The sequence below is a fragment of the Erpetoichthys calabaricus genome, chromosome 12 (assembly GCF_900747795.2).
Source record: "Erpetoichthys calabaricus chromosome 12, fErpCal1.3, whole genome shotgun sequence".
In the NCBI taxonomy this organism is placed as follows: domain Eukaryota; kingdom Metazoa; phylum Chordata; class Cladistia; order Polypteriformes; family Polypteridae; genus Erpetoichthys; species Erpetoichthys calabaricus.
Genome location: NC_041405.2, coordinates 19,378,227 through 19,403,238, shown reverse-complemented (window position 1 = coordinate 19,403,238; position 25,012 = coordinate 19,378,227). Strand labels below are relative to the sequence as shown.

Sequence of the window (25,012 nt, the reverse complement as noted above, 5' to 3'; positions counted from 1 at the left end):
TCAGCCAAGAGATCAGAGAATTCAGAAACTAAAGTATCATTAATTATAGGATGCCTATAAACCACAGCATACAACAAAGAAGAGCTATACACTTGGAAAAGTTGAAGATCGAAGCTATGAAATGGACCCCTTGTAAGGCTCCAACACAACAGTGGCATTACACATGATGAGACAGCTGAGAAGAGTTCAAAAATGACTAAATTGGTGGTACAAAGACAGTGAAACATGAAGAGTCACCATTAACAATCCAGATGTCAGTGATCAAAAATAAGCCCTGTTTCTTTAAGATAATAAAGTCTTGCAGGATAATACTTTTAAAAGACACTGATCTCACATTCAGGATAGCAGTCTTGATAGACATAAGAAAGCTCGCTGCAGGACAAGATCAGGTGAGCATGTGCAGGTTAGCAGTATTTACTCTCCTAGAACACACAGAGAATGAGTGACACCTCCTAGAGATGGAGAAATTAAATCCAGTTTCCAGCGCCTATGGGCAAGGGCCAAGGTGCTGTATGGGAGAAGATGGGTCAAAGACATTTATCAAGCATCAGGAATCCAAGCCTGGTGAAGGAAAGAATGAGCTGGCATTGTTTAACAGCAATGCCAGCTCACCTTCCGCGTCACCGTCTGGAGAATCTAACACTCTTCTCACTCAAACAGGTGAACACCGGTGACCAGGTAAAGAAGTCAGGTGATGAATAAAACAAGGATGGAAGTTCAAATAAACTCCATTCAGAAAAAGAAAACTGGGAGGATAACATGCCAGAAAAGATATTAAGTAGGGAAAGGGGATCATAGGACAGTAGCCACTGGGATATACTAACACATAAAAACGAAATTAAAACATAAATTAATGAAATGAGCAGATGAACGGCCACAGCAGTCAGCGCCATCTTTCAGGAATTCCACAGCATGTTTGTGGACTTAGAGAAAGCATATGACAGAGTGATAAGAGGGGAGTTATGGTACTGTATGAGGAAGAAAACTATGTGAGAGTGGTGCAGGATATGTATAAGGACACTGTGACTGACAGCTTGGTTTAAGGTGAGACTGGGATTACATCAATGGTGATGAGTAAGACGGACTATATGTGCGTGAATGAGAGGGAAGGTGGTGGAAGGATGTGACTACAAGGAGCAGAGGTGGTGAGGTGAGATGAATTTAAATACTTGGTACAACAGCCCAAAACAACAGGGAGTGCAACAGAGAGGTGAAGTGGCGAGTGCAGGGATGATTAACTAGATAGAGAAGAGTGACCAGAGTGATTTGTAATAGAAGAGGAACTTCAAGAGTGAAAGGGAAGGTTTATAAAATCATAGTGAGACCAGCTATGTTGTATTGCTTGGAGATGGTGGCACTGATGAAAAAACAGGTAGCAGAGCTGGAAGTGGCGCAGTTGAAGATGCTACAATTTTTACTTTGAATAACGAGGGTAGACAAGATTAACAGTTTGGAGACCAACTGGGAGAGGGTAGATTGAGATGGTTTGGGCACCTGCTGAGGAGAGGTGAGGGGTACATTAGGAAAACAATTTTGAAGATGGATCCACCAGGCAAAAGGAAAAGTGAAAGGCCAAAGAAGAGGTTTATGAATGTGGTGAGGGAGGACATGAAGGCAGTTGGTGTGGCAGAAAATGATGTAAAAGACAGGGACAGATGGAGACGGATGATCTGCTGTGGTAACCCCTAAATGGGAGCAGCCAGCAGAAATAATAGAAAATTGGCTAACTGTTTAGGTGTAGGCAATTTCTTAAGTGGAACAATGGGTGAATTTTGAATAACTGTCTACTATTAAAAATATGGTGGTATTGTGATATGAAGAAGGGAGGTCAGGTCAGGTTGGGGAGCATGCACTGGTACAGCGCATTGCTGCACCCACCACATGACAAAATGGCTCAGGATCCAGGCTGGCAACCCCCCAGACAGACACGCAGTCCTGTTCCACCCTCCTTAAATGAACCTCTATCTGCTACCGCCTGGTGTTACGTGGGCATCACCTTGGCCTGGTCCATTTGCCTGGGTCCTCAACAATGAGGATCCTGTGAGCCAGATCACCCTTACAGAATCACGCCACTTGGCCATTTTGCTGTAACTGAAGCTCCATCACAATGCAGGTAATAGGCCTCATTTGGGACTGCGTGAGAAACCGCTCATTTGACACAAAGTCAAACCAGAACTACCCCTGTCTTGTTTTGTATTAGCCTTTTGTCATTTTTGAAATATATCTCATTTTTATGATCCATAAATATTATGAATAGAAAAGTGGAACCCTCAAGTCCATGTCACCTTTCTTCACGAGCTAATTTGATTGATAACAATCTTGAATACCTATGTTATAATTTTACTCAGCAATTATTTACTTCTTAGAAAAATAAGCAGTGTCATAAAACTTTTGCACTAGGATTGTATCCACCCATATGCTTGAGAATAAATTGAAGAGAAGGGTCAAGATACCTTAATACTGGTACAACAATGAACAAAATGTATTAAACGCATCTTGATCTTCTTGTGTCCAGTTAAAGATTCTATTGTTTTTGTTTATTAATATGTAATAGGAGTTTTGATAGTGCTAACATCTTTAATGAACTGATGGTAATAATTGGAAACCTCCAAGAAATCATTGTACTTGTTTTAAACTTTAAGTTACTTTCTAATTCCGAATAACTCTTACTTCAGATTTACAGATTATTACATAAACAGGCAACTGATTTTTAAAATGATGAAAATGTGATTTCTTAACCCAGCCTCAGGGGATGCACAATCCAGTGTTTTTTTTGTGCCATTCCCAAGCCCAGATAAAAGGGGGTGGGGTTATGTCAGGAAGGGCATCTGGTGCAAAATTAGGCCAGATCAATATGCAGACAACAATACAAATATCCATATCGTATCAGTCGAGGCCCAGAATTACAACGGCCGCCACCAGTACTGTTAGCCAACAGGATGCTGGCGGAAATTGGGCTACTGTTGGCCAAAGAAAGAGAAGAAGAGGTGGGAGATGTGGCAGGAGGAAAGGAGGAAGGTGGCCAGGCCATGTGGATTGGAGGTGGATTCAAATTGTTCCTTCATGGTGTGGATGGGAGGAGAAATGGGGTAGGAGTTATTCTGAGGGAAGAGTACGTCAAGAGTGTTTTGGAGATGAAAAGAGTGTCAGACAGAGTAATGATTACGAAGCTAGAAATTGGAGGTGTGATGATGAATGTTGTTAGTGCATATGTCACGCAAGTTGGGTGTGAGATTAATGAGAAAGAAGATTTCTGGAGTGAGTTGGATTGAGTGATGGACAGTGTACCTAAAGGACAGAAAGTGGTGATTACAGCGGATTGTTAAGGATGTTAGTGAAGGGAACAGAGGAGACAAGGAGGTGATGGGTAGGTATGGTGTCAAGGAGAGGAATTCGGAAGGTCAGATGGTATTGGATTTTGCAAAAACAATAGACATGGCTGCAAAATGGTCACAGGGTAAAGTGTAGTTAGGCACTATAGAATTGTTGTCTGTAGGATGAAGTTGGAAATCAAGAAGAAGAGGAGAGTGAGCGCAGAGTGAAGGATCAAATGGTTGAAGTTGAAAAAGGAAAACTGCAAGGTTGAGTTTACAGAGGAGGTATGGGAAGCACTGGGTGGCAGTGAAGAGTTACCAGACAGCTGGGCAAGTACAGCAGAAGTAGTAGGGGTGACAGGAAGAAGGGTGTTTGGCATAATATCTGGACAGAGGAAGGAGGAAAAAGAAACCTGATGATGGAATGGGGAAGTACAGGAGAGTATACAGAGGAAGAGGATGACAAAGAAGAAGTGGGATCTTCAGTGAGATGCAGAAAGTAGACAAGAATACAAGGAGATAAGGCACAAGCTGAAAGATAAGTGGCGAAGGCTAAAGAAAAGGAGTATACTGTAATGAGTTGTATGAGAGACTGGACACTAAGGAGGGAGAAAAGGACCTGTACCGATTGGCTAAGTAGGAGGACCGAGTTGGGAAAGATGTGCACCAGGTTAGGGTGATAAAGAACAAAGAAGTAAACTTACTCACAAGCGAGGAGGGTGTGTTAAGCAAATGGAAAGAGTACTTTGAGAGGCTGATGAATGAAGAGAATGAGAGAGAGAAAAGGTTGGATGATGTGAAAATAGTGAATCAGGAAGTGCAACGGATTAGCAAAGAAGAAGTAAGGACAGCCATGAAGAGGATGAAGAATTGAAAGGCTGTTGGTTTAAATGACATACCTGTGAAAGCATGGAGGTGTTTAGGAGAGATGGCAGTGGAGTTTTTAACCAAATTGTTTAATGGAATCTTGGAAAGTGAGAGGATGCCTGAGGAGTGGAGAAGAAGTGAACTGGTGAATAAGGGTGATGTGCAGAACTGCAGTACCTGCAGGGGGATAAAATTGATGAGCCACAGCATGAAGTTATGGGAAAGAGTAGTGGAAGCTCAGTTAAGAAGTGAGGTGATGATTAATGAGCAGCAGTACGGTTTCATGCCAAGAAAGAGCACAACAGATAAGATGTTTGCTCTGAGGGTGTTGATGGAGAAATATAGAGAAGAATATAGAGGAGCTGTATTGTGACTTTGTGAACCTGGAGAAAGCATATGACAGGGTGCCTTTAGAGGAGCTGTGGTATGTATGAGGAAGTCGGGAGTGGCAGAGAAGTATGTAAGAGTTGTACAGGATATGTACGAAGGAAATGTGACAGTGGTGAGGTCTGCGGTAGGAGTGACAGATGCATTCAAGGTGGAGGTGGGATTACATCAGGGATCGGCTCTGAGCCCTTTCTTATTTGCAGTGGTGATGGAGAGGTTGACAGACAAGATTAGACAGGAGTCCCCGTGGACTGTGATGTTTGCTGATGACATTGTGATCTGTAGCAAGAGTAGGGAGCAGGCTGAGGAGACCCTGGAGAGGTGGAGATATACTCTAGAGAGGAGAGGAATGAAGGTCAATAGGAACAAGACAAAATACATATGTGTAAATGAGAAGGAGATCAGTGGAATGGCGAGTATGATGCAGGGAGTAGAGTTGGTGAAGGTGGATGAGTTTAAATACTTAGGATCAACAGGACAGAGTAATAGGGATTGTGGTAGAGAAGTGAAAAAGAGAGTGCAGGCAGGGTGGAATGGGTGGAGAAGAGTGTTAGGAGTGATTTGTGACAGACGGATATCAGCAAGAGTGAAAGGGAAATTCTACAGGATGGTAGTGAGACCAGCTTTGTTATATGGGCTAGAGACGGTGGCACTGCCCAGAAAGCAGGAGACAGAGCTTGAGGTGGCAGAGTTAAAGATGCTAAGATTTGCATTGGGTGTGACGAAGATGGACAGGATTAGAAATGAGGACAGTTGAGGGTCAGCTCAGGTTGGACAAAGTCAGAAAGGCAAGATGGCTTTGTTTTGGACATGTGCAGAGGAAAGATGCTGGGTAAATTGGGAGAAGGATGTTAAGCATACAGCTGACAGGCAAGTCAATACATTAATACCGAACACATCACAGAAACTGTTATTATTAAAGGCTTGAAATACCTTTGGTGCATTTGCCAAAACATAGGCAATCACTTTATGTTTGTAATTTCTGGTGGTAGTATTAAATGCAGTTTTCCATTAATCTCCCGTCCTGTTTCCAATTAAATTATATACACTATGATGGTTTAGTTTAGTGAAAACAGTGGATTTTTTGACTTAACTGAATAAGGATTGTAGCCGCCGAAGTATAAGGCAAGCTCAAGCACGGGTAAAACGCAGTCCAAAAGTTTGTTTTAAAATTATTTAGTGAAAATTAAAAGCAAATAATCCACACAAGAATAAAGAAAAAAGTAGTTACACACGTAGAATAATAGGCAAAAAAAAGGAAAAATCTATCTTTTCTCTCAACTTAGCTTTTCTTGAGAAACTTTAGTTATTTCTGTACTTAAAAGTTCTTTACTTCTTCTTCTATACTTAAAGATTCTTAGTTTCTTCTTCTGTACACTATAAGCGTACAGTTCTGCACTTAAATAAGTGCTATTTTCTTACATGTTACTTCACACACTCAGAAGGCCCTTAGGCCCTTAGGCATGTAGGCATAGTTTAAAACCTTGTGCCCTCTACAATTTACACATGCTAAGGCTGTCACTAACTGATGAATAATGTTTAGTCAGAGCTGTTAGAAATGGCAAGAATATACCAATACAATTCTACTTATGGGGGTGCCAACCCACCGCAGGACACACACAAACACACCCACACACCAAGCACACACTAGGGCCAATTTAGAATCGCCAATCCACCTAAACTGCATGTGTTTGGGTTGTGGGAGGAAACCGGAGTGCCCGGAGGAAACCCATGCAGACACGGGGAGAACATGCAAACTCCACGCAGGGAGGGCCCGGGAAGCAAACCCAGGTCCCCAGGTCTCCCAACTGCGAGGCAGCAGCGCTACCCACTGCGCCACCGTGCCACCGCCCCTATGTTTATGTCAATGAAAAGAAAACAGCATCAATCAGACTACTAAACAACCAGAAATTAACTCATTGTGGATATTATCTTGAATATATTCCTCCATAGCTACATTCTTTGCCTTATTGTACATAAATATATCTTAGGGAGAGGTTACTCAGGTAAAATATGAATTGCAAAGTTGTATGATGTGGGGAAAATTTCAAGATATCTCTTAGTTAAAGACTTCTAAAAATATTTTCCTATTCTGCAGGTGTAGTTTGTGACACCTTGCAAAAAAAACTTCACTTTAACAATATGCACTCCATCAAATGTACTTTTCCTGCCAGTAAATTACGGGTCTGTGAGTTTGCAACAACAGGATGCCTAGAATACGTTTTGGAACAGCTGACTGTAAAGAAAAGCAGGTCATTTTTTTCCTTAAGTAATTTTCCAATACATCACTTGAGACTTCAATATTTTATCTTGGGTTCCTCACCTGGCTAATGCAGTGTTTATGTCTTTTTTGTCTATTTTCAATTCCTTTATTTATGTTCACATTGTTGGTAGTTTAGTTTCTATTTATCTATTGTCACATGCGTGCACATAGGGGATAGCTTAGGGGTCTGGCAATGGTAACAATCTGTCAAACCAGGGGTTGGCCCTGTGGTCTAATACCTTCTCTCTTCCTAGCTTAGTGTAACATCCTCAAACTGATAGTTTAGTACAGCAGTTCAACCAAACACTCAAGCAAATGCTACACAATGTGGCTAGACAGGATGGAAGGAACTGAGTCTGTTTACTTCCCCTCATCTTACTTGCATACCAGGAAGTCCCCAAAGCCTCCAGGGACTTATCCCCCTTTAAATTGTTGTATGGGCAACAACACTGGGGATTACTAGACATCTTTTAAAAGGACATGGGAAGAAAAGGCCATCCCAGCCACTAATAATTTGGAATATATTCTGCAGTTACTCAAGAGATTTGATAAAATTAGACCCATATTAAAAGAGAATATGGAACAGGTGCAATCAGTTCAGGCCCACTGATTCAACTGTGGCATGAGCATCTGTGAATTTCAGCCTGGAGGTTATGTCAAGGTGCTCATTCTCACCTCGCATTCAAAACTTTTAATACATTGGCAAGGCCCTTTTGAAATTAAGGAGAGAAAAGGGCTGATCGATTATTTGGTGAAACAGCCAAATCGTTGTCCGGCTGAACGGATGAATCTTGTAAACATGATGAAGCCATGGATGGCAAGAAAACCCAACCACTAATCCACTCAGCTCCGTTTTTTTCTTTTCTCAATGAATATCCCTTAATTTCGGCCAAAATTTGACAGCCAAGCAACAATAATAGCTCAAACCAGCTATCTTGAACCAGAAGAAAAGGGCTTTTAAAGACGGTGATCAGCATGAGCTCAAGCGCGTGCAGAAGGAACTCCGAGTCCAGCTCAGGGCGGCGAAGGAGCAGTACGGGAGAAAGCTGGAGCAGAAGTTGCAGAATAACAGCATGAAGGAAGTGTGGGATGGGATGAAGATCATCACTGGCTGCAGGTCGAAGTGGGGTACCACCATCGAGAGAGACGTGAAGAGAGCAAACCAAATGAACAACTTCTTTAACAGGTTTGACCACCCTAACCCACTCTCACTCTCACCTCGGAGTATTGCACCCTCCACACATCCTTCTGCTAATACCAGCATAGGAAAGACATCCCCACCCATAATTACAACAGCGCAAGTGAGCAGAATGCTGAGGAGACTTCGTGCCAGCAAAGCAGCGGGTCCAGATGGAGTATCGCCACGACTGCTGAAGGTCTGTGCATCGGAGCTGGGGGGTCCTCTACAGTGCATCTTCAACCTGAGCCTGGAACAGTGGAGAGTCCCGAGGTTTTGGAAAACATCTTGTATCACCCCAGTCCCAAAGGTATCACGTCCTAGTGAGCTGAATGACTTTCGGCCTGTTGCTCTGACATCACATGTGGTGAAGACCATGGAGAGGCTGCTGCTTCACCACCTTAGGCCACAGGTTCAACACGCCCTTGACCCTCGGCAGTTTGCATATCAGGAGAAGGTGGGAGCGGAGGATGCCATCATCTATATGCTACACCGATCCCTCTCTCATTTGGACAGAGGCAGTGGTGCTGTAAGAATTATGTTTCTAGACTTCTCTAGCGCCTTCAACACAATCCAACCTCTGCTCCTTAGGGACAAGCTGACAGAGATGGGATTAGATTCATACCTAGTGTCATGGATCGTGAACTATCTTAAAGAGAGACCTCAGTATGTGCGTCTTGGGAACTGCACGTCTGACATTGTGGTCAGCAACACAGGAGCACCACAGGGGACTGTACTTTCTCCGGTCCTGTTCAGCCTATATACATCGGACTTCCAATACAACTCGGAGTCCTGCCATGTGCAAAAGTTTGCTGATGACACTGCTATCGTGGGCTGTATCAGGAATGGGCTGGAGGAGGAGTATAGGGACCTAATCAATGACTTTGTTAAATCGTGCAACTCAAACAACCTACACCTGAACACCAGCAAAACCCAGGAGCTGGTGGTGGATTTTAGGAGGCCCAGACCCCTCATAGACACAGTGATCATCAAAGGTGACTGTGTGCAGATAGTGCAGACTATAAATATCTGGAAGTGCAGCTGGATGATAAATTAGACTGGACTGCCAATACTGATGCGCTGTGCAAGAAAGGACAGAGCCGGTTATACTTCCTTAGAAGGCTGGCTTCCTTCAACATCTGCAATAAGATGCTGCAGATGTTCTATCAAACAGTTGTGGCGAGCGCACTCTTCTACGCAGTGGTGTGCTGGCGAGGCAGCATTAAGAAGAAAGACGCCTCACGCCTGGACAAACTGGTGAGGAAGGCAGGCTCTATTGTAGGCATGGAGCTGGACAGGTTGACATCTGTGGCAGAGCGAAGGGCGCTCAGCAGGCTCCTATCAATTATGGAGAATCCACTGCATCCACTAAACAGTGTCATCTCCAGACAGAAGAGCAGCTTCAGCGACAGACTGCTGTCACTGTCCTGCTCTACTGACAGATTAAGGAGATCGTTCCTCCCCCAAACTATGCGACTCTTTAATTCCACCCGGGGGGGTAAACGTTAATATTTAACATTATACATAGTTATTGTCTGTTTTTCACCTGCATTATTATCATTCTTTAATTTAATATTATTTATTGTATCAGTATGCTGCTGCTGAAGAATGTGAATTTCCCATTGGGATTAATAAAGTATCTATCTATCTATCTATCTATCTATCTATCTATCTATCTATCTATCTATCTATCTATCTATCTATCTATCTATCTATCTATCTATCTATCTATCTATCTATCTATCTATCTATCTATCTATCTATCTATCTATCTATCTATCTATCTATCTATCTATCTATCTATCTTGTCCATCCTTGATTTGGCTAATGAATGGCTTGCTCAGAATTACCTGATTGCGTATGACTGCATCATAATGGAGCCTGGGCTTATCGTCTGAGAAGACTCCTGGAGGCAAAACGTACAGAAAGTTTTAATCCCTGGTCCAGCCCCATCATGCTGATCCCTAACCCCAAAAGAAGTTGGCACTTTTGCAATGACTTCCATCAGCTTAATCAAGTATCTCACATTGACGCTTATCCAATGCCACAACTGGACAAATCCTTGATTGGTTTGGTAAAGCTTAGTATCTGACCACCCTTGACTTCACAAAAGGGTACTGGCAAAATTCTTTAATTGACTCTGCCAAGGAAAACAACGCATTTAGCACCTGTAGTGGACACTAGCAGTATCATGTCCTCCAATTTGGGTTGCACGGGTCTCCAGTGACCTTCCAGCGTTTGACGGACAGAATACTATGGCCCCACAACGGCTATAGTGCTGCATACTAGGATGACATTGTCATCTATTCCGACACGTGGAAGAAGCACATACAACGTATTCAAGCTATGCTCCTGACACTAAGTAATGCCGGGCTCCAGATGAACCCCAAGAAGTGCTTCTTTGGACTAACAGAGACTAAGTATTTGGGCTAACTGGTGGGTGGGGTACAGTATAGCCACAGTGTTGATTTTTCTGGATTTTGGAACCCTCACTCTGTTTTTTTTTAATTCTATTTGGATTTCTGTTGGTCTTGGATTGAGATTGCCCTTTAAGGCAACTAACTACCTTTACTGCTTGAGCTTTATTTTGGTACCCAGGATTTTTTGTACAAATAAATCTTTTATTAATAAAGACACTACGTTGCACTTTTTCTGACCATTTGGTTGTTTACACAACCTTTTTTAATTTCTATTGCTGGCTGAAATTAACAAATAATTTTACATCTTTCTCAAATTTATTAAACCATTGTTTTAAAAATCTTTTAACTAAAAAACCTTATGAAAATATTTAAAAATAAAGAAAAAAAAATGTCATAATTTGGTTATGTAAATGAGAGTCACCTTTATCTAGTGCCTTCTGGAAGAATGTTTTGTTTTGATAAAAATTGTAATTCTAGAACCTTCTCTCTATCTCTTATTTACTGACAGAGAGAAGAAGGAATAAGCTCAGTTTAAATCTGTTTACCCCCCTGAGGATGAGGTTGGCACATGCATTACTCTGATCAGTGAATTTTAGTGAAGGCCCTTCCCAATATGCTATGGGTAATTTCAACAGCCACCAAAAGATGGTCATCTGGAGCAGCAGCCATGCTACGTTTCATCTAAACTCAGCACACTACCCAAAAATTACAGTCTAAGAATCAAATCAGAAAGACTAATACCAGAGTTGTCTTTCACACATGGTTTATTTTTGTTATCCATAAACTTGGATAGTTGAATGGCGCTGACCTTTCAAACTGTTGCATAGATGGCATCGCACAAGAGCACTGTGGGTCATCTTTTCATAGAAAAACCATGGCAACCATAAACAAACACGCTGATACCCCAAGTAAACAATAAAGAAATTGCATTAAAACTTTACTAATTGTAACATTTCTAAATACACTTCATTGAATGAATAAACAAATTAAATGGATTCCTCATGAATAAGAAATAATAATGGGATGAACAGAAAGTCAAGAAACACAGAAAGAAGGTCAGAAAAACAACAAATAAAACACCCCTGATCACAATGGTGCAATCTTCAATCATGACTATACAGTTTCTCAGAGAAATGGTCGTGAAATTTGGCCAGCAGCAGAGGCACATGAGTGTTTTTGGCTTTAACTCACAAGAGATCTAATTATGGAGCTGCACACGTAGTGACCAACAGCAGGATTGTCTCACTCTGTGTTTTGTTAAATCTTTTCGAATAGGTTTCTTTCTTTCTTTCTTTTATATCTGTCTACCCTTTCCAATCTTTTCTGATAGTTAGCATTGTTGCAGCAAAGTAAACTAATTCAAGATGTTTATTCTTATCTTTATAATTTGGATTTACTTTCATCTAACCTGGGGCCTTCATGCTACCCCTCCTAATCGGCCTGCACAAATTAACAGTAGCACACAGCAACCTGTTCCAGTGGACTCACCTGAACATACGTATGTACCACCTGATATCTCAGTGACTCTTAACACTTATTATTAATACAATAACCTGTTACAATAGTGGCATAACCAAGAAAAAAATAATGAAGTGAGAAAAGAGGAGGAAACTGAGGTTTACTGAAAAAATTGTCGCTTGTGTTATGGCATTTATAGAAACCTGGCTAAATGGAAACGATTTGGTGCACCAATTTGTTTGGACAGAGACTCAGCCATTACTGGTAAGTCACACACTGGAGGTGTCTGCCTTTATATAAATAAACAACGGTATAAAATTGTGGTTAAAGAAAAAGTGTGCACAAAAGATGTAGATGTGCCTTTTGCCTTTTTTTTATTTTCACACTCTGGCATGTTATGATTTTGTCCATTAGACATTTAATGAAGGCAGCAAGGCTGGTCTCTTTATTCCTCTAGAACCTCCCCTCCGTCTCTCATTTGAGAGAAGAACGAACAAATTCAGTTTACATTTTGTTTTTCATGGACAAAAAATGTTGGCAGCACCCCTCTTGCATATGCATGTTTCTGCTTGGTTTTGCAAACTGGCGGCACCCAGCGTCAAAGCAGTGCTGCTGTTCTTATGAGGTTTCCCTTTCTTTTTTATGTTCACATCCAGACATCAAATAAACTGAAATTAACTGCATATTGTTTATAAATTTAAGGCACCTATTTGTAGTTAATGTGTAACAATACAATGGTGCACAGAATGGCCAAGCTATTCCAAATACCACAGCTGCTTCAGTGTTGTTATTTTCAGTGCAGTGAGAGTATTTGAACCAGATGTATCTGAGTGTGGAATCACAGCTCTACAGCAGCTGATCAGAAAGCTCTATGGTGGCTTGTGTCGAGAGCGCAGAGGATTATTGGGGTACAGCTTCCAGCCCTGGATGACATTTATAGCACACGCTGCCTAAGGGCAGCCACCAACATCTGCATGGATTCCACTCAGCCATGCACTCGGTAAGTTTGAACTTCTCCCATCTGGCAAACGAGGCCTTTTTGAAATGTAAATATCTACAGACAAACTATTAATAAGACAGAAGTAAGAGTTGAGCACAAAACAACCAGGAGTGTTCTGGCAATGGAGAGGAGCAGCAATAAGTAGGAGTAAAGACCATTCATGATGTGCTGCCTCCTTGGCTCTTTATTTCAAGAGGTTAAGTAAGGGTAAGTGGTATTGTTCCTTTAACATTTAAGTGTTCTGTCCTTCAGCTACTGATTTGAGGTGTGCATGCTTGTAGTCTTGCAGTTGTGTATAACAAAAAATAACCCACAGTATTCTCTGGGGAACATATGCTCCTCTCAAATACAGTCTGGAATTACTATTAGAAATGTTGACAAATTTTCTGTTAGTCATTAAACACTTGTAAATCATGGTACTGCTGTATGTTGTAGTTTGTTGTAACTTTCGTAACTCTCTGCTCTTGCATTGTTAGCAAAAGTCCAAGTTTTATTTTGCTTGTTTGGTATTGTTTTATTTTCAAAAACAGCCCTGGCACATCTAGGCGTATCTAAAATAATTTAAGAGTTAATTGTTGTTAACGGTAACTTTTAATGGAGTCAGCTTACCAGACCTAAGAAGGGCATTTTATTTGAATAGCAGATGCCTATTTGAAACCACATTCATTAAACAAAAGACTAATTCATGAAGTGCATTCTAAATTAAAATAAAGTACTGTATAGTCAAATATTAATGTTGATAATATGAAAATAAGCAACAAAAGAACAAGCGTACTCACCAGATCTCTCTCTTTCGATTCCTCCTATAATATGAAAAGAGAAGAAGATACAAAAGCAATTAATCACTAAATAAGAGACTAAATGCCTGCCATTTGAGTAGTGAAAGAGGGAAGAGTCTTATATATGTGTGTGTGTATATATATGTATACAGTATATATATATATATATATATATATATATATATATATATATATATATATATATATATATATATATATATATATATATATATATATATATATATATATATACACACAAACACACAGAGTGTATGTGAGACTAAGGATCCCAAAGGTGGCATGTCATTATAAAAATAAAGTAATGTCAATCAAAGAAAAATACAAAATTAAAGAGACAAAGGCAGAAGGAACTGTTACCACTCATAACCTTGACAGACTGTTGAACTCTCAGTATAAGGTTTGGGTAGCTCACTCACTTGCCCCACTCCTGTACTCAAATTGAAATACATTTACCTAACGCGAATGACACTGTTTCTGTTAACGGTAAGAAGTGACATTTCATTAATGTGCAAGTCATCTGTGATGCCAAGATGAGGCTGTCAAAAACTGTGACTTGTTTGGCTGGATCAAGCCATCATTCATTTATTTGGAGACAAAGTAGCATTGGCTACGTGCTGAAGATGCTGTGCATGATGACTGGTTTGTTGGTAAGGTAACTGGCTGAACTCTCAGTGTTTTTTTATGGTCTGTACTGTTCATTGCAACAGCAATCATGTCATTACATGTCCAGGTAAGTGCTTACCAACTCAGACCCTAGCACCTTATGCCTTTCACAGAACCCCAGAACACAGAACAGAGGCGCTAGAACTCCTCAATGAGGTGGCTGGATGCAACAAGGGGAAGGCAGCTCTACCTGCCAATGAATGTCTGCAGCGCTTGGATTACATAAATATGAGTTTTATTAGCTAAGTGCATGTATAATTGTTCCAGAGCAGCAACCTAACAGGGTTTGATTCACCTTCACATACACATGTTTACAAGATGATTGAAATTTATGAAAGTAATTTCTATAGAAATGTATGATAGCATTTTTTGTAAATCTGTAACACCCTAAGCGTACTTGGTGTAATAGCAACGGAAACAGACAACCACCTGAAATCCTGTAAAAGGAACAAAAAAAAAAGACAGAATTACTTGATTCCAGGCATTAAGCAAACTTGTAAGAAGACAGACAGACAGACAGACAGACAGACAGACAGATAGATAGATAGATAGATAGATAGATAGATAGATAGATAGATAGATAGATAGATAGATAGATAGATAGCAAATCTGTGGCCATGTAGCACTCCAATTTGTGTTTAATACTCTGCATGTTATGATTATGTCCCTTTTTCTCATGCTAAGGGCAGCCAGCCTGGTCTCTGTACATCTCTAAAACCTCCTCTTTGTCATTCATTTACTGAGAGAAGAAGGAACAAACTCATTTTAAATCTTTTAAACCAAGAGGATAATGTTGGCACATACTCTGTTCCTTGAATTAGAGTGAAGGCCCTTCCCAATATGCTATGGATAATTGCAGCAGCAACCAAAACATATTCATCTTGGGCAGGGGTGGGCAAAGTCATTCCTGGAGTGCTGCAGTGGCTGCAGGTTTTTGTTCTAGCCTAATTGCTTAATAAGAAGCACTTCTGCTTCATTTTAGTTATCTCTCTCATTAAGATTTTGAACCCTTATTGCTTATTTAAGTCTTAAACAACTGCATTCTCAGTTTTTAATTACTCCTTATTAGCAATAAGATGCAAATGACAAAAGAAACCAGCAGTTATCCATTTTGCTTGTTACCCTTTACACCCGTGTGTATTTATCGTGCGCTATTTGGTTTAATTAAATACTTGGAAGGAAAGAGAAGAGAAAAAAGTGAAGGATTGAGAATTACTCATCTGTTTTACACTTCAAAGTATTTGGGTGATATCCTTAGACTGGAAAAAAAATCTAGGATATGAGAATGACTTGACATAAAGCACTAACAAGCCATGAAATGTAATTATTGGCAAGGATTGTTTTCTAATTAAGCAACTGGGTTGGAACAAAAACCCGCAGCCACTGCGGCCCTCCAGGAATGACTTTGCCCACCCCTGATCTAGGGAAACCATGTGCAAAGGCAAGCTCTTATGGTCAAAAGCTCTTTATTAATTGTCCTTTGTTTGAGTTTTTAAATTTTCAATGTGCATGAAATAAACTGGTCACATTTACAAATGGCAGTGGTCTTTCAAAATTCTCAGTAGAGAAAAGCCAAGCAAAGTGACACCTTTTATTGGCTAACTAAAAAGATTACAACATGCAAGCTTTCAAGGAAACTCGGGCCCCTTCTTCAGGCAAGACGTAAATGATGGCCTGAGTTGCCTCGAAAGCTTGCATGTTGTAATCTTTTTAGTTAGCCAATAAAAGGTGTCATTTTGCTTGGCTTTTCTCTGCATTCATAATGGCTAACACGGTACAACACCCTAGTACTACAAAACTCTCAGTCTAATATTTATAGTCTACACATCACTGAAATGTGACAGTTACAATTAACAGAGGATATCTTCATAAAGCAATTGTACATGCGTTGCTGTAGTTTTTGGTATAATACATCGTGGTTTACTAATTATATGCTGTGTCTGGACATATCAGTAGATCAGGCTACAGATTGCTGCTATGGTATGATTTCAACCTCCAGTGTCACTCCACAAACATTCTTATTACTCCTTCCTGGAGACCTGCTCAGATATCTTGCAGAGACTGGTGCTTTATAACGGAGGCAATAAGGCAGGGAGCACCACCAGAAAATAAAAACCTAAAATCTTACTGAAAACATCCACTTTGAAGAAGTTAATGTATGATATAAGATAACATGCCTTCTTTGTTTCTGACAACAAAAGGGAACTGCAAATAATCATTTTAGCATAAATACCTGCCACTATTTTTCTTAAGGTAAGGATGTGTTTTCTATTTGCTTGTGTAATAGTAGTGACTTTGTGGGAATACTTCTCACATAAATATGGAAATAAATAAAAATGATAGAAATCACGTGGCAGAAAAATTTTAGTGTGATGTGGTCTTTCGAGAGGAAACCATGCTATTGGGGAGTGAAAGGTTATCCTGGAGGATAATAAGCGCTGAGGGAACGTGAACAAATCGTCATTTTAAAATGGCTGAATCTCAACATAGTGGTCTTTTTTTGTTTAAAAATTACATGTTTCTTTAAGGTAATAAAGTCTTGCAGGATAATACTTTTAAAAGACACTGATCTCACATTCAGCATAGCAGTCTTGATAGACATAAGAAAGCTCGCTGCAGGACAAGATCAGGTGAGCATGTGCAGGTTAGCAGTATTTACTCTCCTAGAACACACAGAGAATGAGTGACACCTCCTAGAGATGGAGAAATTAAATCCAGTTTCCAGCGCCTATGGGCAAGGGCCAAGGTGCTGTATGGGAGAAGATGGGTCAAAGACATTTATCAAGCATCAGGAATCCAAGCCTGGTGAAGGAAAGAATGAGCTGGCATTGTTTAACAGCAATGCCAGCTCACCTTCCGCGTCACCGTCTGGAGAATCTAACACTCTTCTCACTCAAACAGGTGAACACCGGTGACCAGGTAAAGAAGTCAGGTGATGAATAAAACAAGGATGGAAGTTCAAATAAACTCCATTCAGAAAAAGAAAACTGGGAGGATAACATGCCAGAAAAGATATTAAGTAGGGAAAGGGGATCATAGGACAGTAGCCACTGGGATATACTAACACATAAAAACGAAATTAAAACATAAATTAATGAAATGAGCAGATGAACGGCCACAGCAGTCAGCGCCATCTTTCAGGAATTCCACAGCATGTTTGTGGACTTAGAGAAAGCATATGACAGAGTGATAAGAGGGGAGTTATGGTACTGTATGAGGAAGAAAACTATGTGAGAGTGGTGCAGGATATGTATAAGGACACTGTGACTGACAGCTTGGTTTAAGGTGAGACTGGGATTACATCAATGGTGATGAGTAAGACGGACTATATGTGCGTGAATGAGAGGGAAGGTGGTGGAAGGATGTGACTACAAGGAGCAGAGGTGGTGAGGTGAGATGAATTTAAATACTTGGTACAACAGCCCAAAACAACAGGGAGTGCAACAGAGAGGTGAAGTGGCGAGTGCAGGGATGATTAACTAGATAGAGAAGAGTGACCAGAGTGATTTGTAATAGAAGAGGAACTTCAAGAGTGAAAGGGAAGGTTTATAAAATCATAGTGAGACCAGCTATGTTGTATTGCTTGGAGATGGTGGCACTGATGAAAAAACAGGTAGCAGAGCTGGAAGTGGCGCAGTTGAAGATGCTACAATTTTTACTTTGAATAACGAGGGTAGACAAGATTAACAGTTTGGAGACCAACTGGGAGAGGGTAGATTGAGATGGTTTGGGCACCTGCTGAGGAGAGGTGAGGGGTACATTAGGAAAACAATTTTGAAGATGGATCCACCAGGCAAAAGGAAAAGTGAAAGGCCAAAGAAGAGGTTTATGAATGTGGTGAGGGAGGACATGAAGGCAGTTGGTGTGGCAGAAAATGATGTAAAAGACAGGGACAGATGGAGACGGATGATCTGCTGTGGTAACCCCTAAATGGGAGCAGCCAGCAGAAATAATAGAAAATTGGCTAACTGTTTAGGTGTAGGCAATTTCTTAAGTGGAACAATGGGTGAATTTTGAATAACTGTCTACTATTAAAAATATGGTGGTATTGTGATATGAAGAAGGGAGGTCAGGTCAGGTTGGGGAGCATGCACTGGTACAGCGCATTGCTGCACCCACCACATGACAAAATGGCTCAGGATCCAGGCTGGCAACCCCCCAGACAGACACGCAGTCCTGTTCCACCCTCCTTAAATGAACCTCTATCTGCTACCGCCTGGTGTTACGTGGGCATCACCTTGGCCTGGTCCATTTGCCTTGGTCCTCAACAATGAGGATCCTGTGAGCCAGATCACCCTTACAGAATCACGCCACTTGGCCATTTTGCTGTAACTGAAGCTCCATCACAATGCAGGTAATAGGCCTCATTTGGGACTGCGTGAGAAACCGCTCATTTGACACAAAGTCAAACCAGAACTACCCCTGTCTTGTTTTGTATTAGCCTTTTGTCATTTTTGAAATATATCTCATTTTTATGATCCATAAATATTATGAATAGAAAAGTGGAACCCTCAAGTCCATGTCACCTTTCTTCACGAGCTAATTTGATTGATAACAATCTTGAATACCTATGTTATAATTTTACTCAGCAATTATTCACTTCTTAGAAAAATAAGCAGTGTCATAAAACTTTTGCACTAGGATTGTATCCACCCATATGCTTGAGAATAAATTGAAGAGAAGGGTCAAGATACCTTAATACTGGTACAACAATGAACAAAATGTATTAAACGCATCTTGATCTTCTTGTGTCCAGTTAAAGATTCTATTGTTTTTGTTTATTAATATGTAATAGGAGTTTTGATAGTGCTAACATCTTTAATGAACTGATGGTAATAATTGGAAACCTCCAAGAAATCATTGTACTTGTTTTAAACTTTAAGTTACTTTCTAATTCCGAATAACTCTTACTTCAGATTTACAGATTATTACATAAACAGGCAACTGATTTTTAAAATGATGAAAATGTGATTTCTTAACCCAGCCTCAGGGGATGCACAATCCAGTGTTTTTTTTGTGCCATTCCCAAGCCCAGATAAAAGGGGGTGGGGTTATGTCAGGAAGGGCATCTGGTGCAAAATTAGGCCAGATCAATATGCAGACAACAATACAAATATCCATATCGTATCAGTCGAGGCCCAGAATTACAACGGCCGCCACCAGTACTGTTAGCCAACAGGATGCTGGCGGAAATTGGGCTACTGTTGGCCAAAGAAAGAGAAGAAGAGGTGGGAGATGTGGCAGGAGGAAAGGAGGAAGGTGGCCAGGCCATGTGGATTGGAGGTGGATTCAAATTGTTCCTTCATGGTGTGGATGGGAGGAGAAATGGGGTAGGAGTTATTCTGAGGGAAGAGTACGTCAAGAGTGTTTTGGAGATGAAAAGAGTGTCAGACAGAGTAATGATTACGAAGCTAGAAATTGGAGGTGTGATGATGAATGTTGTTAGTGCATATGTCACGCAGGTTGGGTGTGAGATTAATGAGAAAGAAGATTTCTGGAGTGAGTTGGATTGAGTGATGGACAGTGTACCTAAAGGACAGAAAGTGGTGATTACAGCGGATTGTTAAGGATGTTAGTGAAGGGAACAGAGGAGACAAGGAGGTGATGGGTAGGTATGGTGTCAAGGAGAGGAATTCGGAAGGTCAGATGGTATTGGATTTTGCAAAAACAATAGACATGGCTGCAAAATGGTCACAGGGTAAAGTGTAGTTAGGCACTATAGAATTGTTGTCTGTAGGATGAAGTTGGAAATCAAGAAGAAGAGGAGAGTGAGCGCAGAGTGAAGGATCAAATGGTGGAAGTTGAAAAAGGAAAACTGCAAGGTAGAGTTTACAGAGGAGGTATGGCAAGCACTGGGTGGCAGTGAAGAGTTACCAGACAGCTGGGCAAGTACAGCAGAAGTAGTAGCGGTGACAGGAAGAAGGGTGTTTGGCATAATATCTGGACAGAGGAAGGAGGAAAAAGAAACCTGATGATGGAATGGGGAAGTACAGGAGAGTATACAGAGGAAGAGGATGACAAAGAAGAAGTGGGATCTTCAGTGAGATGCAGAAAGTAGACAAGAATACAAGGAGATAAGGCACAAGCTGAAAGATAAGTGGCGAAGGCTAAAGAAAAGGAGTATACTGTAATGAGTTGTATGAGAGACTGGACACTAAGGAGGGAGAAAAGGACCTGTACCGATTGGCTAAGTAGGAGGACCGAGTTGGGAAAGATGTGCACCAGGTTAGGGTGATAAAGAACAAAGAAGTAAACTTACTCACAAGCGAGGAGGGTGTGTTAAGCAAATGGAAAGAGTACTTTGAGAGGCTGATGAATGAACAGAATGAGAGAGAGAAAAGGTTGGATGATGTGAAAATAGTGAATCAGGAAGTGCAACGGATTAGCAAAGAAGAAGTAAGGACAGCCATGAAGAGGATGAAGAATTGAAAGGCCGTTGGTTTAAATGACATACCTGTGAAAGCATGGAGGTGTTTAGGAGAGATGGCAGTGGAGTTTTTAACCAAATTGTTTAATGGAATCTTGGAAAGTGAGAGGATGCCTGAGGAGTGGAGAAGAAGTGAACTGGTGAATAAGGGTGATGTGCAGAACTGCAGTACCTACAGGGGGATAAAATTGATGAGCCACAGCATGAAGTTATGGGAAAGAGTAGTGGAAGCTCAGTTAAGAAGTGAGGTGATGATTAGTGAGCAGCAGTACGGTTTCATGCCAAGAAAGAGCACAACAGATAAGATGTTTGCTCTGAGGGTGTTGATGGAGAAATATAGAGAAGAATATAGAGGAGCTGTATTGTGACTTATTGGACCTGGAGAAAGCATATGACAGGGTGCCTTTAGAGGAGCTGTGGTATGTATGAGGAAGTCGGGAGTGGCAGAGAAGTATGTAAGAGTTGTACAGGATATGTACGAAGGAAATGTGACAGTGGTGAGGTCTGCGGTAGGAGAGACAGATGCATTCAAGGTGGAGGTGGGATTACATCAGGGATCGGCTCTGAGCCCTTTCTTATTTGCAGTGGTGATGGAGAGGTTGACAGACAAGATTAGACAGGAGTCCCCGTGGACTGTGATGTTTGCTGATGACATTGTGATCTGTAGCAAGAGTAGGCAGCAGGCTGAGGAGACCCTGGAGAGGTGGAGATATACTCTAGAGAGGAGAGGAATGAAGGTCAATAGGAACAAGACAAAATACATATGTGTAAATGAGAGGGAGATCAGTGGAATGGCGAGTATGATGCAGGGAGTAGAGTTGGTGAAGGTGGATGAGTTTAAATACTTAGGATCAACAGGACAGAGTAATAGGGATTGTGGTAGAGAAGTGAAAAAGAGAGTGCAGGCAGGGTGGAATGGGTGGAGAAGAGTGTTAGGAGTGATTTGTGACAGACGGATATCAGCAAGAGTGAAAGGGAAATTCTACAGGATGGTAGTGAGACCAGCTTTGTTATATGGGCTAGAGACGGTGGCACTACCCAGAAAGCAGGAGACAGAGCTTGAGGTGGCAGAGTTAAAGATGCTAAGATTTGCATTGGGTGTGACGAAGATGGACAGGATTAGAAATGAGGACAGTTGAGGGTCAGCTCAGGTTGGACAAAGTCAGAAAGGCAAGATGGCTTTGTTTTGGACATGTGCAGAGGAAAGATGCTGGGTAAATTGGGAGAAGGATGTTAAGCATACAGCTGACAGGCAAGTCAAGACATTAATACCGAACACATCACAGAAACTGTTATTATTAAAGGCTTGAAATACCTTTGGTGCATTTGCCAAAACATAGGCAATCACTTTATGTTTGTAATTTCTGGTGGTAGTATTAAATGCAGTTTTCCATTAATCTCCCGTCCTGTTTCCAATTAAATTATATACACTATGATGGTTTAGTTTAGTGAAAACAGTGGATTTTTTGACTTAACTGAATAAGGATTGTAGCCGCCGAAGTATAAGGCAAGCTCAAGCACGGGTAAAACGCAGTCCAAAAGTTTGTTTTAAAATTATTTAGTGAAAATTAAAAGCAAATAATCCACACAAGAATAAAGAAAAAAGTAGTTACACACGTAGAATAAAAGGCAAAAAAAAGGAAAAATCTATCTTTTCTCAACTTAGCTTTTCTTGAGAAACTTTAGTTATTTCTGTACTTAAAAGTTCTTTACTTCTTCTTCTATACTTAAAGATTCTTAGTTTCTTCTTCTGTACACTATAAGCGTACAGTTCTGCACTTAAATAAGTGCTATTTTCTTACATGTTACTTCACACACTCAGAAGGCCCTTAGGCCCTTAGGCATGTAGGCATAGTTTAAAACCTTGTGCCCTCTACAATTTACACATGCTAAGGCTGTCACTAACTGATGAATAATGTTTAGTCAGAGCTGTTAGAAATGGCAAGAATATACCAATACAATTCTACTTATGGGGGTTTTAGGAACCTCCCATAGATTATGCATTGTCATCTAGTAAAACATTTATTATCTTATATAACTAGAAAATGGCTCTTACAAGGATAGTATCGGTGGAAATGATAATTATTTTTAACTGTAATCCTACTTTGCTCCTGATAATCAGTACATAGCTGGTGTAAAGGACAGCTGGGTCCCATGCCCGGCAGGGACGCCTCTGCCGCATCTGTTCCGGGGAAGCAGCCATGGACTGTTCAATACCTCCGCCGGGACGCTTGGTGGCAGCCTCCCTGGCAGCCAATGATTCCCCAACCCAGCGCATGGCTCCATGGGAGATGGACTTCTCCACAGCCTGGTTGGAGGCTCAGATGGCTGCCAGGGGGAGCTGCATGGAGTCAGCAGCCTTGCTGGTCATATCTTCAGCCCCACCTGGAAGGGCAATTAGAACCAGGTGGCCAAGCACCTGGAACGCTTCCGGGTGGGGTATAAAAAGGGCCAGCCACCACCACTCAGAAAGCCAGAGTCGGAAGGAGGAGGACTAAGCCTGAGGAGGAGTGGTGGTGCCAGAAGGAGTATTGGAGTTAGTGTGAGTGTTTTGGGACTGTGTTGGGCCTGTGGGACACGGGGAAGGCATGCCCCACGGCTGAAGAAATATAAAAACCTGCTTTGTTTAAGTACGTGCCTCTGCATCAGTCTGTGCCGGGTCAGGTGCTATATAGCGTCTTTATTACACCGGACACCCCTATGTTTATCCATCCATCCATCCATCCATCCATTTTCCAACCCGCTGAATCCAAACACAGGGTCACGGGGGTCTGCTGGAGCCAATCCCAGCCAACACAGGGCACAAGGCAGGAACCAATCCCAGGCAGGGTGCCAACCCACCGCAGGACACACACAAACACACCCACACACCAAGCACATACTAGGGCCAATTTAGAATCGCCAGTCCACCTAACCAGCATGTGTTTGGGTTGTGGGAGGAAACCGGAGTGCCCGGAGGAAACCCACGCAGACACGGGGAGAACATGCAAACTCCACGCAGGGAGGGCCCGGGAAGCAAACCCGGGTCCCCAGGTCTCCCAACTGCGAGGCAGCAGCGCTACCCACTGCGCCACCGTGCCACCGCCCCTATGTTTATGTCAATGAAATGAAAACAGCATCAATCAGACTACTAAACAACCAGAAATTAACTCATTGTGGATATTATCTTGAATATATTTCTCCATAGCTACATTCTTTGCCTTATTGTACATAAATATATATTAGGGAGAGGTTACTCAGGTAAAATATGAATTGCAAAGTTGTATGATGTGGGGAAAATTTCAAGATATCTCTTAGTTAAAGACTTCTAAAAATATTTTCCTATTCTGCAGGTGTAGTTTGTGACACCTTGCAAAAAAAACTTCACTTTAACAATATGCACTCCATCAAATGTACTTTTCCTGCCAGTAAATTACGGGTCTGTGAGTTTGCAACAACAGGATGCCTAGAATACGTTTTGGAACAGCTGACTGTAAAGAAAAGCAGGTCATTTTTTTCCTTAAGTAATTTTCCAATACATCACTTGAGACTTCAATATTTTATCTTGGGTTCCTCACCTGGCTAATGCAGTGTTTATGTCTTTTTTGTCTATTTTCAATTCCTTTATTTATGTTCACATTGTTGGTAGTTTAGTTTCTATTTATCTATTGTCACATGCGTGCACATAGGGGATAGCTTAGGGGTCTGGCAATGGTAACAATCTGTCAAACCAGGGGTTGGCCCTGTGGTCTAATACCTTCTCTCTTCCTAGCTTAGTGTAACATCCTCAAACTGATAGTTTAGTACAGCAGTTCAACCAAACACTCAAGCAAATGCTACACAATGTGGCTAGACAGGATGGAAGGAACTGAGTCTGTTTACTTCCCCTCATCTTACTTGCATACCAGGAAGTCCCCAAAGCCTCCAGGGACTTATCCCCCTTTAAATTGTTGTATGGGCAACAACACTGGGGATTACTAGACATCTTTTAAAAGGACATGGGAAGAAAAGGCCATCCCAGCCACTAATAATTTGGAATATATTCTGCAGTTGCTCAAGAGATTTGATAAAATTAGACCCATATTAAAAGAGAATATGGAACAGGTGCAATCAGTTCAGGCCCACTGATTCAACTGTGGCATGAGCATCTGTGAATTTCAGCCTGGAGGTTATGTCAAGGTGCTCATTCTCACCTCGCATTCAAAACTTTTAATACATTGGCAAGGCCCTTTTGAAATTAAGGAGAGAAAAGGGCTG

General features: G+C 41.3%; 1 long non-coding RNA gene across 1 annotated transcript in view; it reads right to left on the bottom strand.

Annotated features, from left to right (window-relative positions):
• Positions 1-25,012, bottom strand: part of LOC114644561 (uncharacterized) — a 204,014-nt gene that overhangs the window by 66,310 nt on the left and 112,692 nt on the right. The window contains exon 6 of the long non-coding RNA XR_007936450.1: positions 13,666-13,689. This is a non-coding gene — a long non-coding RNA (uncharacterized LOC114644561). The remainder of the gene's footprint in view (positions 1-13,665; positions 13,690-25,012) is intronic.